Below are 14,163 nucleotides of genomic sequence, written 5' to 3'. Positions count from 1 at the left end.
GACGAGTACTGACCATGTCCAGCGGAATGAACTAAGTACTTGGGAAAGTATAATACAGTAGTATTGGACTATTTTGGTCAATCAATCAATCAATCAATCAATCGTATTTATTGAGCGCTTACTATGTGCAGAGCACTGTACTAAGCGCTTGGGAAGTACAAATTGGCAACACATAGAGACAGTCCCTACCCAACAGTGGGCTCACAGTCTAAAAGGGGGAGACAGAGAACAGAACCAAACATACCAACAAAATAAAATAAATAGGATAGAAATGTACAAGTAAAATAAATAAATAAATAAATAGAGTAATAAATATGTACAACCATATATACATATATACAGGTGCTGTGGGGAAGGGAAGGAGGTAAAATGGGGGGATGGAGAGGGGGACGAGGGGGAGAGGAAGGAAGGGGCTCAGTCTGGGAAGGCCTCCTGGAGGAGGTGAGCTCTCAGCAGGGCCTTGAAGGGAGGAAGAGAGCTAGCTTGGTGGAGGGGCAGAGGGAGGGCATTCCAGGCCCGGGGGATGACGTGGGCCGGGGGTCGACGGCGGGACAGGCGAGAACGAGGTACAGTGAGGAGATTAGCGGTGGAGGAGGGAGGTTGCGGGCTGGGCAGTAGAAGGAGAGAAGGGAGGTGAGGTAGGAGGGGGCGAGGTGATGGAGAGCCTTGAAGCCCAGGGTGAGGAGTTTCTGCCTGATGCGCAGATTGATTGGTAGCCACTGGAGATTTTTGAGGAGGGGAGTAATATGCCCAGAGTGTTTCTGGACAAAGATAATCCGGGCAGCAGCATGAAGTATGGATTGAAGTGGAGAGAGACACGAGGATGGGAGATCAGAGAGAAGGCTGGTGCAGTAGTCCAGACGGGATAGGATGAGAGCTTGAATGAGCAGGGTAGCAGTTTGGATGGAGAGGAAAGGGCGGATCTTGGCAATGTGGTCAAAGGTCACGTCTACCTAATCTACTGCATTGTCATCCCCAGGGCGCTTATACAGTATTCCATATTAATTGCATCCTTGAAGGATTTAAGCCAATATTGTCCTAGGATCAGAGGATTATCAACCAGCGCTATTTATTGAGCATTTACCATCGGGGTGTATGACTGGTCTCGACAACCATCTCTAATCTAATCCCCGTTCTGCCCCTTGTCTGTAGTGTGACCTTGGGAGAATTCCTTCACTGCTCTAGGCCTCAGTTACCTCATCAGTTAAATAGGCATTCAATACCTGCTGTTCCTTCCCTCTTAGATTGTGAGCCCCATGAAGGGTATGGATCCTGTTCAAGATGACTAGCTTCTGTCTGACCCAGTACTTGATTAAATGTCTGACACATAGTAAGCGTTTAACAGATGCCTATTTAAAAAAAATCACTCAATGCAAAACCCTCAGACAAAAAGATAGCAGTGAGAATGGGATGGGAACTGAAAGCATGGGTCCATAGAGGAGGCATGCTGAGGAAAATTGAGGAGAGCAATGAATTCAGCAAGTAGGAACTTTCTCAACTCGGTCACTGGGAGCTGGTACTGTAGGCCCAAATAGAGAGCAGTGTGTCCTGGTGGTTAGTTCACGGGCCTGGGATTCAGAGGATGAGGTTCTAAGCCCGGCTCCACTACGTCTGTTATGTGACCATGGGCAGTCACTCCACCGCTCCGTGCCTCAGTTTCCTCATCTAGAAAATGGAGATTCAGCTGTTGTTCTCCCTCTTAGAATGTGAGCCCCATGGAGGACAGGGACTGTATCGGACCCCATTAACTTGCATCTACCATAGGCATAGAACAGGGTTGGACAACCGGTAAGTGCTGAAAGAATGTCATGCTGATTATGATCAAAAAGGCAATTAAGAAGAAGCATGGCTTAATGGATAGGGCACGGGCCTGGGAATCAGAAGGACCAGGGTTCTACTCCTGCCTTTACCACTTATCTGCCATGTGGCCTTCGGCAAGTCATTTAATTCTCTGTGCCTCAGTTAGCTCAACTGTAAAATTGGGATTGAGGCAGTGAGCCCTATGTAAGACAGTGACTCTGCCTCCCCTGTTCAAAAGGAGCTTATGGTCTAGAGGACTCAGAAATTCCAGATAAATTACTGGAATCAGAAGGAGTTTTCAAAACTATAATTTCCTTCCTTTCATTCATTCAATCGCATTTATTGAGCGCTTACTGTGTGCAGACCACTGTACTAAGCACTTGGGAAGTCCAAGTTGGCAGCATATAGAGACGGTCCCAACCCAACAATGGGCTCACCGTCTAGAAGGGAGAAACAGTCAACAAAACAAAACATGTAGACAGGTGTCGAAATCGTCAGAATAAATAGAATTATAGCTATATGCACATCATTAACAAAATAAATAGAATAGTGAAAATGTACAAGTAAAATAGAGTAATAAATCTGTACAAATATATACAAGTGCTGTGGCGAGGGGAAGGAGTTAGGGCAGAGGGGTGGATGGGGAGGAGGAGAGGAAAAAGAGGGCTCAGGCTGGGAAGGCCTCCTGGAGGAGGTAAGCTCTCAGTAGGGCTTTGAAGGGAGGAAGAGAGCTAGTTTGGCAGATGTGTGGAGGGAGGGTATTCCAGGCCAGGGGAAGGACGTGGGCCGAGGGTCGATGGCGGGACAGGCGAGAAGGAGGCACGTTGAGGAGGTTAGTGGCAGAAGAGTGGAGGATGCGGGCTGCACTGTAGAAGGAAAGAAGGGAAGTGAGGTAGGAGGGGGCGAGGCGATGGACACCCTTGAAGCGGAGAGTGCGGTATTTTTGCTTGATTCAAAGGTTCATTCAATCAATCATTCATTTAATCGTGTTTATTGAGCACTTACGGTGTGCAGAGCACTGTACTAAGCACTTGGGAAGTACAAGTCGGTAGCAGAGATGGTCCCTACCCAACAACAGGCTAACAGTCTAGTTGACAGGCAACAGTTGGAGATTTTTGAGGAGGGGAGTGACACGCCCAGAGCATTTCTGTACAGAGACAATCCAAGCAGCAGAGTGAAGAATAGACTGTAGCGGTGAGAGACAGGAGGATGGAAGATCAGAGAGGAGGCTGATGCAGTAATTCAGTAGGGATAGGATGAGAGATTGAACCAGCAAGGTAGTGTTTTGGATGGAGAGAAAAGGGCAGATCTTGGTGATGTTGAGGAGGTGAGACTGGCAGGTTTTGGTGATGGATTGGGTGTATGGGGTGAACGAGAGAGCAGAGTAGGGGGTGACAACAAGGTTGCAGGCTTGTGAAATGGGAAGGATGGTAGTGCTGTCTATATGGGCGGGAAAGTCAGGGAGAGGACAGAGTTTGGGAGGGAAGATAAGGAGTTCAGTCTTGGACATATTTAGTTTTAGATGGCGGGCAGACATCCAGATGGAGATGTCCTGAAGGCAGGAGGAGATACAAGCCTGGAGGGAGGGAGAGAGAACAGGGGCAGAGATGTAGATTTGGGTGTCATCAGCCTAGAGATGATAGTTGAAGCCGTGGGAGCAAATGAGTTCACCAAGGGAGTGAGTGTAGATAGAGAATAGAAAGGGACCAAAGACTGACCCTTGAGGAACCCCTAGAGTAAAGGGAGGAAGGGGGAGGAAGAGCCTGCAAATGAGACTGAGAATGAAAGGCCGGAGAGGTAAGAGGAGAACCAGAAGAGGACAGAGTCTTTGAAGCCAAATTTGAACAGCGTTTTTAGGAGAAGAGGGTGATCCACCGTGTCGAAGGCAGCTGACAGGTCGAGGATAAAGTAGGGGCCATTGCATTTGTCAAGAAGGAGGTCATTGTTGACCTTTGAGAGGGCAGTTTCGGTGGACTGTAGGGGATGGGAGCTGGATTGGAGGGGGTCTAGGAGAGCGTTGGACTTGAGGAATTCAAGGCAGAGAGTGTAGATGACTCGTTCTAGGAGTTTGGAAAGGAAGGGTCGGAGCGATAACTAAAAGGGGCAGTGGGATCAAGAGAAGGTTTTCTTTAGGATGGGGGAGACATGGGCATGTCTGAAGGCAGAGAAAAAGGAACCAGTGGAGGATGAAAGGGAGCTTACCTATAATGGAGCAGGGGTTTCAAAGGCCACACTTGGCAGCAGCTGTGGAGGGAGGGGAGGGAGGGGGAAGGGTGTGAGGGGAGGGGAGGTTTGGGATTGGAATGAGTTGGCGGAGGCCTGGGCGGGGAGAGGGGGAAGAAGGGTGGCGATGAGAAAGGAGAACTGGGATGGGGCTGGGGCGGGGAGGAGGGGAGGGAAGGGAAGGGTTTGGAAGTGAGGGGTTGAGGGTTGGCGCTGGTACAGAGGGATTCTGGAGAGGGGTGGGGGAAAGTGGTGGGGGCTGGAGAAATTGAGGGAAAGAGCTGGGTGGGAGAGGGGAAGGGGAAGGTGAGGACTGGGAAGAGCAGATGGGAGCAGGGGAATTGGTAGTTCATGGTGAGCACAGCGAGCTGTTAACAATCATATGCAGAAACAATGATCAAATAAGCAGATGATTACATAACAGAGAGTAGTTAATTAACAAGCGATGGCAATAATGAAATAAGCAGATGATGACATCATAGAGAGAAGTTAACAATTAGCATGCAGAAGTAACCATAGAATAGGCAGATGCTGCCCACAGCAGTAGGATGAATTGTCCAAGGGTCAGTCAAATCAAATCAAAGAGGCTAATGGCAAGGAGAATCCAGGGGCTCTTGGCAGAAATGTCTCTGAGGTGGTGGAGGATGGAGTCCTGTGGATGACAGTTCTGGAGTAGGGCGGAAATGTTATGGGGGTCATGGGAGAGGAAACGCCTGGGAAGAGGAGTACAGAGCCAAATAGCATGGGTGAATAGGGTTGTTGTTTAAGTAACTTGGTGAGAACAAGGGCCTTTTTTCCCTGGGAGTGGGGCGGGGGACTCAGTCATGTCCGGTCCGGGAAGGAGGGAGTGAGGGCTCCTCAAATAAGTTCGCTTATGGCGGGGGCGGGGGGTGGAAGCAGGGAAACAATGTCCTACGATCCCAGTTGGCTACTTGGACGAAGTAGAGTCTCTTCGAGGGGTGAGTCTAGTGATAATGGGGCGGGGGGCAGTCCAGGGGCCTCGGTGTCTTCGAGCGGGGATGCAGATGTCCGGGCGGGAGTAATGGGAGCCCGATAGCAGGCTAGTCGGGGTGGGAGGGAGGGAGATCCGCGGCTCTCGCGGCAGAGTCCGGAGGAGAAGGATCCTTTCGGGAGCAGTGGTCCCGCGGTGTGACGGCAGGCCTCTCAGGATCGGGGATCCCCCTTCCTTTACTTTCTTTGCTCCTCTAGCCTGAAATCACACTGTGGGCAGAGAACATGCCTACCATTTGTGTTGTACTGTACTCTCCCAAGCTCTCAGTGCAGTGATCTGCACTCAGTATGTGCTCAATAAATACTGCTAATTGACTGATTTGTAAGTCAGTAGCTATTTAGCGAAGCAGCATTGTGTAGAGACCAGAGCACGGGCCTGGGACTCAGGAAGAGAACTAACCCGGCTCCACTACTAGTCTGTTGTGTTATCTTAGACATGTCACTTCACTTCTCCTGGCCTCAGTTACCCCAACCGCAAAATAGGGATGGAGTCTGTGAGCCCCAGCTGGGACAGGGAGTGTGCCCAACCCGATTTTCTTGTCTAGCCCTGTGCTTAGTACAGTGCCTGGCACCTAGTGAGCTATTAACAGATACCATAATTATTAATTGTCATTTTTATTACTGTTATAGGGGAAAGAGAAAGCACTCCTGTCTCCTTGTAGCAGAACCTATGTCTCCTAACTCCTAGTCAATCAATCAATCAATCATATGTATTGAGCGCTCACAGTGTGCAGAGCACTGTACTAAGCGCTTGAGACGTACAAGTTGGCAACATATAGAAGCAGTCCCTACCCAACAGTGGGCTCACAGTCTAGAAGGGGGAGACAGAGAACAAAACCAAACATATTAACAAAATAAAATAAATAGAATAGCTACGTACAAGTAAAATAAATAAATAAATAAATAGAGTAATAAATATGTACAAACATATATACATATATACAGGTGCTGTGGGGAAGGGAAAGGGGTAAGACGGGGGAATGGAGAGGGGGTGGAGGGGGAGAGGAAAGAGGGGGCTCAGTCTGGGAAGGCCTCCTGGAGGAGATGAGCTCTCAGTAGGGCCTTGAAGGGAGGAAGAGGGCTAGCTTGGTGGATGTTGGGAGGGAGGGCATTCCAGGCCAGGGGGATGACGTGGGCCGGGGGTGGACGGCGGGACAGGTGAGAACGAGGCACGGTGAGGAGATTAGTGGCAGAGGAGCGGAGGGGGCCGGCTGGGCTGTAGAAGGAGAGAAGGGAGCTGAGGTAGGAGGGGGCGAGGTGATGGAGAGCCTTGAAGCCGAGGGTGAGGAGTTTCTGCCTGATGCACAGATTGATTGGTAGCCACTGGAGATTTTTGAGGAGGGGAGTAACATGCCCAGAGCGTTTCTGGACAAAGAAAATCCGGGCAGCGGCGTGAAGTATGGATTGAAGTGGGGAGAGACACGAGGATGGGATATCAGAGAGGAGGCTGATGCAGTAGTCCAGATGGGATAGGATGAGAGCTTGAACGAGCAGGGTAGCAGTTTGGATGGAGAGGAAAGGGCGGATCTTGGCAATGTTGCGGAGCTGAGACCGGCAGCTTTTGGTGATGGCTTGGATGTGAGGGATGAATGAGAGAGCGGAGTCGAGGATGACACCAAGGTTGCGGGCTTGTGAGATGGGTAGTGTCGTCCATAGTGATGGGAAAGTCAGTGAGAGGGCAGGGTTTGGAAGGGAAGACAAGGAGTTCAGTCCTGGACATGTTGAGTTTTACATGGCGGGGAGACATCCAGATGGAGATGTCCTGAAGGCTGGAGGAGATACGAGCCTGGAGGGAGGGGGAGAGAGCAGGGGCAGAGATGTAGATTTGGGTGTCATCACCATCATCGCTCCATGAGAAAAATCTCCATCAGCACCCCGGAGGAAACAGTCCTGCTTCTGGTCAGGTGTTAATAATAATAATAATAATTGCGGTATTTGTTAAATGCTTACTTAATACAGGCACTGTATTAAGCACTGGGGTGGATACAAGCAAATCGGGTTGGACACAATCCTTTATTCACATAGGGCTCACAGGCTCAATTCTCATTTTATAGATGAGGTAACTGAGGCACAGAGAAGTGAAGTGACTTCACGTGGCAGATCCAGGATTAGAACCCATGACCTTCTGACTCTTAGCCCCGTGTTCTATCCACGACATGACTGCTGCTTCCATCATTTGTCCAGTGGCTGATGTTCATACATAAGTATCTGCAACTCCCCCGTGTCCCCAGGCCCCGGGGAATAAGCTGGGGATGAGGCAGTCTGGTCCCAGACAGGCTGGAAACAGTGGGGATGGGGGTCAAATGTGTTGAAGGACCAGATAGGACATCATTGGCAGTAGGTGGCCAGGGGGTGGAGCCAGAAAGAGTGAAAGGGATTTTGTAGAGGATGGGTGGGAAGAAGAGAGGAGAAAAAGGAAAAGAAGAGAGGAAAGGGTAAAGAGAAAAAGGGAGCAAGAATAGGGGGAGAAAGGGATAAGAAACCAAGGGAAAAAGGGAGATGGGACTGGGAGAGAATAAGAAACCAAGGGAAAAAGGGAGATGGGACTGGAAGAGAAAGGGTTGTTGGAGTTGGGGGAGAAAGAGTCGAGGGACTGGAGGGGTAAGAGAAAAGAGACAGGAAGAAAAAGAAAGAAGGGACAGGTGACAAAAGAACTGATGGGAGAAACAGAGAAGGGACCGGGGCAGAAAGATAGACGGGAATGGGGCAGAAAGAGAAGGGACATGATAAGAAAGACAGGAAGTACAGAGAGATAGAAGGTGAAGAGCAGGAAACAAGAGAGGGTAGGCTAAGTCAGAAGAGGTAGGGGATATGCAGAGGAGATGAAAATCAAAGGGGAAGAGACACAAAAGTGTGAAAGATGTGCAAGTTGAGCAGGGTGCAGGCAGTGGCAATTTACCAGGGTTCTAATCCCAGTTCTATCACTTGTTTCCTGAAGGACCCTGGGCAAGCTGGTCTCAGTTTCCTCTCAGGTCTCAGGTTCCTCTCTATAAAATTTGAATTGAATGCCTGTCCTCATTCTTATTTAGATGATGAACCCCATATGGTACAGATATTGTGTTCTACCTGATGATCTTTTATCTATCCAAAAGCTTAGAAATGTTTGGCTTAGAGTAAGGACCTAAAAACAATAACAGCAATAGTAATAATAATAATAATTCCATTATTACCTCCTTCAGGTTGTTCACTGATAGCAGTGGTGTACTACCAGGTTCTTCACCACCTTCACCAGAACCCCCAGTTCCACCATTGCTGACCTGTCTGGGGCTAGACTGCCTCATCCCTAGCTTATTCCCCTAGCCTGGAGACCCGGGGGAACTGCAGGTGCTGATTGGTAAACATTGGCCACCGGGAGAATGGTGGACACCCGACCAGAACCAGGATTGCTTCATCCAGGGTGTTGGTGGAATTTCCCACATGGACTGATGATGGGACTAGGAGTCAGGAGACAAAGGTTCTGCTAGTTATCTGTTGTTGGACCTTGGACAGGTCACGGCATCTCTCTGTGTCTTAGTTTCCTCTCCTGTTAAATGGGAATAAGCTTTCGGATCTCCCTCCCTCTTAGACTCTGTGCCTCAAAAGGGGACAGAGACTATGTTCAATCTGATCAGAAATGGAGAATGACAGAGAGACGAAGAGAGAAGAAATGATAATTAAATCATTTGAATGCCCAGTTAATTTCAGGGCATCTATCTCATGGGCCCCAGACAAACATATTTCCTTTTGGGCAGCTTACACAAACCACTCAGAAGGTTCCCAGATCTTACTTGATCCCAATTCAGTTTTCTCTCCGAGAATGCAGGAATCGCACCCCCAACTCAACAAGGATGGCCTGCAACTCTCCAGATTGGAATCAGGCATGATGAGGTAGGATTCCAGTGGGATCCTTAGGAAAATTCATAGGAAATGTGGGAAAAGGCCTGGGGGGCTAAGAGGCCCCTATGCCTCTTAGTCTCTCCTCTCTGGATGTTGGATTCTGTGAGACCCAAATGGACCGCTATGTGTGTGAGTTGAGACTGGTCTCTTCTCCAATCCACCTCTCGGTTCTCATGGTGGAGGGCAGGGGCCCGGGTGACGAATAGTGACCCTTGGACATCAGAAAGATAGAGAGCTCACTGAGCCTGCTCAATTCCTGAGGTCAGCTCTGTCGTGAGCAGAAAGGAGACATGGTCTACATTCTGCTTGACTTCAGCGTGGGCTCACAGCAGGATGGGCTTCTGTGGAACAAGAAAAGCTGTGTTGTCTTCCTGCCTTTCCCAATAGGTGGCCAGAGGGTGTAGCCAGAAAGAGTGAAGGGGAGCTGTGTAGAGAAGGAGTCGAGAGAAGAGAGAAGAAAAAGGAAAAGGAGAGTGGAAATGGAAAAGGGAAAGAGGAAAAAAAGACTGGGGATAAAGGGAGACAGACCTGGGGGTGGTAAGAGAGAAGAGGCAGGAGGAGAAAAAAAGAAGGGACAGGAGGAGAAATAAATAAGAGGGGAATAAAGAGAAAAGGGATATGAGGACATAGAGAGAAGGGTGATGGAGCGAAAGAGAGAAGAAATAAAGAGATAGATTAGAAAGGGGACGCAGAAAAGAGGAGAGGGGAAACCAAGGGAGAGGAATTAAGGGAAAATACAGAGAGGATAAAAGATCAAGGGGAAAGGAGATAAATGCATGGAGACAGGCAAGAAGAGCCATGGGCAGGGAGTGGGGATTAAAAGCGTTCTAATTCTGGCTCTACCAATTCTTTGCTCTGAGACCTTGGGAAAGTTGCTTAACTTTTCTGGGCCTCAAATTCCTCTCCTGCTAAATGTGAATTAAATGTCTGTTCTCTTCTTTAAGCTGTGAACCCCATCTGGTACAGAGACTGTATCCAACCAGATTATCTTGTGCCTATTAAAAAAACAGCACAGTGATTTTCATTACCATTATTATTATTATCATTATTATCATCATTACTACTACATTATTACTGCCTTCAAGTTATTCACTGATGCCTCCTTCTTGCCAAATCCAATGGCTCCAACTCTATCCCAATCCTCCTCGACCTCTCAGCTGCCGACACTGTGGGCTGCCCCCTTCTCCTTAACACGCTATCCAATCTTGGCTTCACACACTCCTTCTTCTCCTCGTTCTCCTCATTAATCCGGCAGTTCATTCTCAATCCCTTTTGCGGGCTCCTCCTCCCCCTTCCATCTCCTTACTGTAGGGGTTCCTCAGGGGTCAGTACGTGGTCCCCTTCTGTTCTCTATCTACACTCATTCCCTTGGTGAACTCAAGTCTCTCCTTCGGCTTCAACTATCATCTCTATGCTGATAACTTGTTCACTTCAAGTTTATCCTTTCCTGCCTTAACACTGCCTTCTCCTCTGCCGGACAAGACTATTTCTCCTCCCTTATTGACACCCATGCCCATCATCCCTGTCAGCTCTTACATACATTTAACTCCCTTCTCAGGCCCTCTGCTCCTCCCCCTCCTCCATCTCTCACCCACAAAGATCTGGCCTCCTACTTCATTAGTAAAATTAACTCCATCAGGTCTGAGCTCCCCAAAGTCACTCCTTCCCCTTCTCCAACCCCGCTACCCGCTGTCAACACTCTCCGCTACTCTCCCATCCTTCCCAGCAGTATCCTCAGATGAGATATCCTCCATCCTCTCAAGTGCTACTCCAGCAACCTATGCTTCTGACCCCATTCCCTCTCATCTTATGAAATCTCTCGCACCTTCCCTCCTCCCCTCCTTAATTTCCATCTTCAACAGCTCACTCTCCACTGGTTCCTTCCCCTCTGCCTTCAAACATGCCCACATTTCCCCATCCTAAAAAACCCTCTCTTCACCCCACCTCCCCTTCTAGTTATCGCCCTATCTCCCTCCTACCATTCCTTCCCAAACTCCTTGAACGAGTCATCTACACCCGCTGCCTCGAATTCCTCAATGCCAACTCCCTCCTCGACCCCCTGCAATCTGGCTCCCGTCCCCTACATTCCACTGAAGCCGCCCTCTCAAAGGTCACCAATGACCTTCTGCTGGCCAAATTCAACGGCTCATACTCTATCCTAATCATCCTCGACCTCTCAGCTGCCTTTGACAATGTGGACTACCCCCTTCTCCTCAACACACTATCCAACCTTGGCTTCACAGACTCCGTCCTCTCCTGGTTCTCCTCTTATCTCTCCAGCCTTTCATTCTCAGTCTCCTTTGCGGGCTCCTCCTCCCTCTCTCATCCCCTTACTGTAGGGGTTCCTCAAGGGTCAGTTCTTGGTCCCCTTCGGTTCTCTCTCTACACTCACTCCCTTGGTGAACTCATTCGCTCCCACGGCTTCATTTATCATCTCTACGCTGATGAAACCCAAATCTACATCTCTGCCCCTGCTGTCTCTCCCTCCCCTCAGGCTCGGGTCTCCTTCTGCCTTCAGGACATCTTCATCTGGATGTCTGCCCGCCATCAAAACCTCAATATGTCCAAGAATGAACCCCTTATCTTCCCTCCCAAACCCTGCCATCTCCCTGACGTTCCCATCACTGTAGATGGCACTAACATTCTTCCCATCCTAGACTCTGCTCTCTCATTCACCCATCACATCCAATGCGTCATCCAAACCTGCCGGTCTCACCTCCGCAGCCTCGCCAAGATCTGCCCATCCAAACCGCTACCTTGCTGGTTCAATCTCTCATCCTGTCCCGACTGGCATCTCAGATCTCCCATCCTCCTGTCTCTACCCACTTCAGTCTGTACTTCATGCTGCTGTCCGGATTATCTTTGTGCAGAAACTCTCTGGTCATGTTACTCCCCTCAAAAATCTCCATCATCATCAATCGTATTTATTGAGCACTTACTGTGTGCAGAGCACTGTACTAAGCGCTTGGGAAGTACAAATTGGCAACATATAGAGACAGTCCCTGCCCAAAAGTGGGCTCACAGTCTAAAAGACTCCAGTGGCTACCAGTCAACCTACGCATCAAGCAGAAACTCCTTACTCTCGGCTTCAAGGCTCTTCATCACCTCGGCCCCTCCTACCTCACCTCCCTTCTATCCTTCTACAGCCCAGCCCTCACCCTCCACTCCTCTGCCACCAACCTCCTCACTGTGCCTCGTTGTCATCTGTCCCGCCGTCGACCCCCGGCCCACGTCCTCCCCTTGGCCTGGAATGTCTTCCCTCCACACATCCGCCAAGCTTGCTCTCTTCCTCCCTTCAAAGTCCAACTGAGAGTTCACCTCCTCCAGGAGACCTTCCCAGACTGAGCCCCATTTTTCCTCTCCACCTCCCCCCCGCCCTACCTCCTTCCCCTCCCCACAGCACCTGTGTATATTTTTGTACAGATTTATTACTTTATTTATTTTACTTGTACATATTTACTATTTTATGTATTTTGTCAATGATATGCATCTAGCTTTACTTCTATTTATTCTGATGACTTGACATCTGTCCACATGTTTTGTTTTGTTGTCTGTCTCCCCCTTCTAGACTGTGAGCCCGTTGTTGGGTAGGGACCGTCTCTATATGTTGCCGAATTGTACTTCCCAAGCGCTTAGTACAGTGCCCTGCACACAGTAAGTGCTCAATAAATACGATTGAAAGAATGAATGAATGACACCCAAATCTACATCTCCCCCCCACTCTCTCTCCTTCCCTCCAGGCTCGTTTCTCCTCCTGCCTTCGGGACATCTCCATCTGGATGTTTGCCCGACATCTAAAACTCAGTATGTCCAAGACTGAACTCCTTATCTTCCCTCCCAAATCCTGTCTTCTCCCTGACTTTCCCATCACTGCAGATGGCACTACCATCCTTCCTGTCTCACAAGCCCGCAACCTTGGTGCCATCCATAACTCCTCTCTCTCACTCACACCGCACATTCAATCTGTCACCAGAACCTGCCGGTCTCACGTCCACAGTATCGCCAAGATCCGCCCTTTCCTCTTCATCCAAACCGCTACCTTACTTGTTCAATCCCTCATCCTATAGCGACTGGAATGCTGCATCAGCGACCTTCCTGATATCCCACCCCCCTGCCTCTCCCCTCTTCAGTCTATACTTCACTCTGCTGCCCGGATTATCTTTGTATGGAAATGCTCTGGGCACGTCACTCCCCTCCTCAAAAATCTCCAGTGACTGCCGGATAACTTACGAATCAAGCAAAACCTCCTCACTCTCAGCTTCAAGGCTCTCGATCACCTCGCCCCCTTCTACCTCACCTCCCTTCTCTCCTTCTACAGCCCAGCCCGCACGCTCCACTCCTCTGCCGCTAACCACTTCTCTGGGCCTCAGTTACCTCATCTGGAAAATGGGGATTAAGACTGTGAGCCCCCCGTGGGACAACCTGATCACCTTGTAACCTCCCCAGTGCTTAGAACAGTGCTTTGCACATAGTAAGTGCTTAATAAATGCTTTCATTGTTATCATTATAATGTCTCCCCTACACGGTAAACTCAATATGGGCAGGAGACATGTCTGCTAATTCTGTTGTATTGTACTCTCCCAAATGCTTAGGATAGTGCTCTGCCCAGAGTAAGCACTCAATTAATAAGATCGATTGATTGATCGAATATTTCGCATGTGCCTGATGCCTCATTCATACTGGTTAAGGGGGCAGATCAGGTGGAAACCAGACAAAAGCCCACGTCCCCGGCTCTGTGTCAGGAGGGGCAGTGCAAGGAGGAAAACTGCCAGGGTAGGGAGTAGTTCACCCTCTGCCCTTCCTCCTCCTCCTCTTCTTCCTCCTCTGTTTCACTGCCCACCCAGCCTGTCCAGGGCACATCTGTCTGCGGGGTGGGGCCAGGGATGGGAGGTAGTAAGTCTTCAAAACATTTTCTTTCTACTACTTTCTCCCCTAGAGCAGTTTCTTCAAGTTCTCAGAACTATTTCCAAGGAGCTATGGCTCACACTCCCCACTCTCTCTCTTCTCTGGACAAAATAGGTACTGAAGAAAGCATCCATCTGGAGGCGAAATGCTCTTCCCTCAAATCCTTGTCCCTGGTTCAGACACCAGAGGCAGGAAAGCCTAGCACAGGCAGAGCCAATATAGAGAATAGTCCAGGATGCCCCATCCATGGGGGGACTGAACAGAGAAAGCAGCACTAAACCCATAGAGTCCTCTCCCCTAATCACCACCAAGGGAGGCCACCCTATCTGGGTGGGATTAAGGAAAGAC

This window comes from Tachyglossus aculeatus, unplaced genomic scaffold, assembly GCF_015852505.1.
Source record: "Tachyglossus aculeatus isolate mTacAcu1 unplaced genomic scaffold, mTacAcu1.pri scaffold_75_arrow_ctg1, whole genome shotgun sequence".
Classification (NCBI taxonomy): Eukaryota; Metazoa; Chordata; class Mammalia; order Monotremata; family Tachyglossidae; genus Tachyglossus; species Tachyglossus aculeatus.
The sequence above is the reverse complement of the archived record's forward strand: the minus strand, read 5'-3'. Positions refer to the sequence as shown.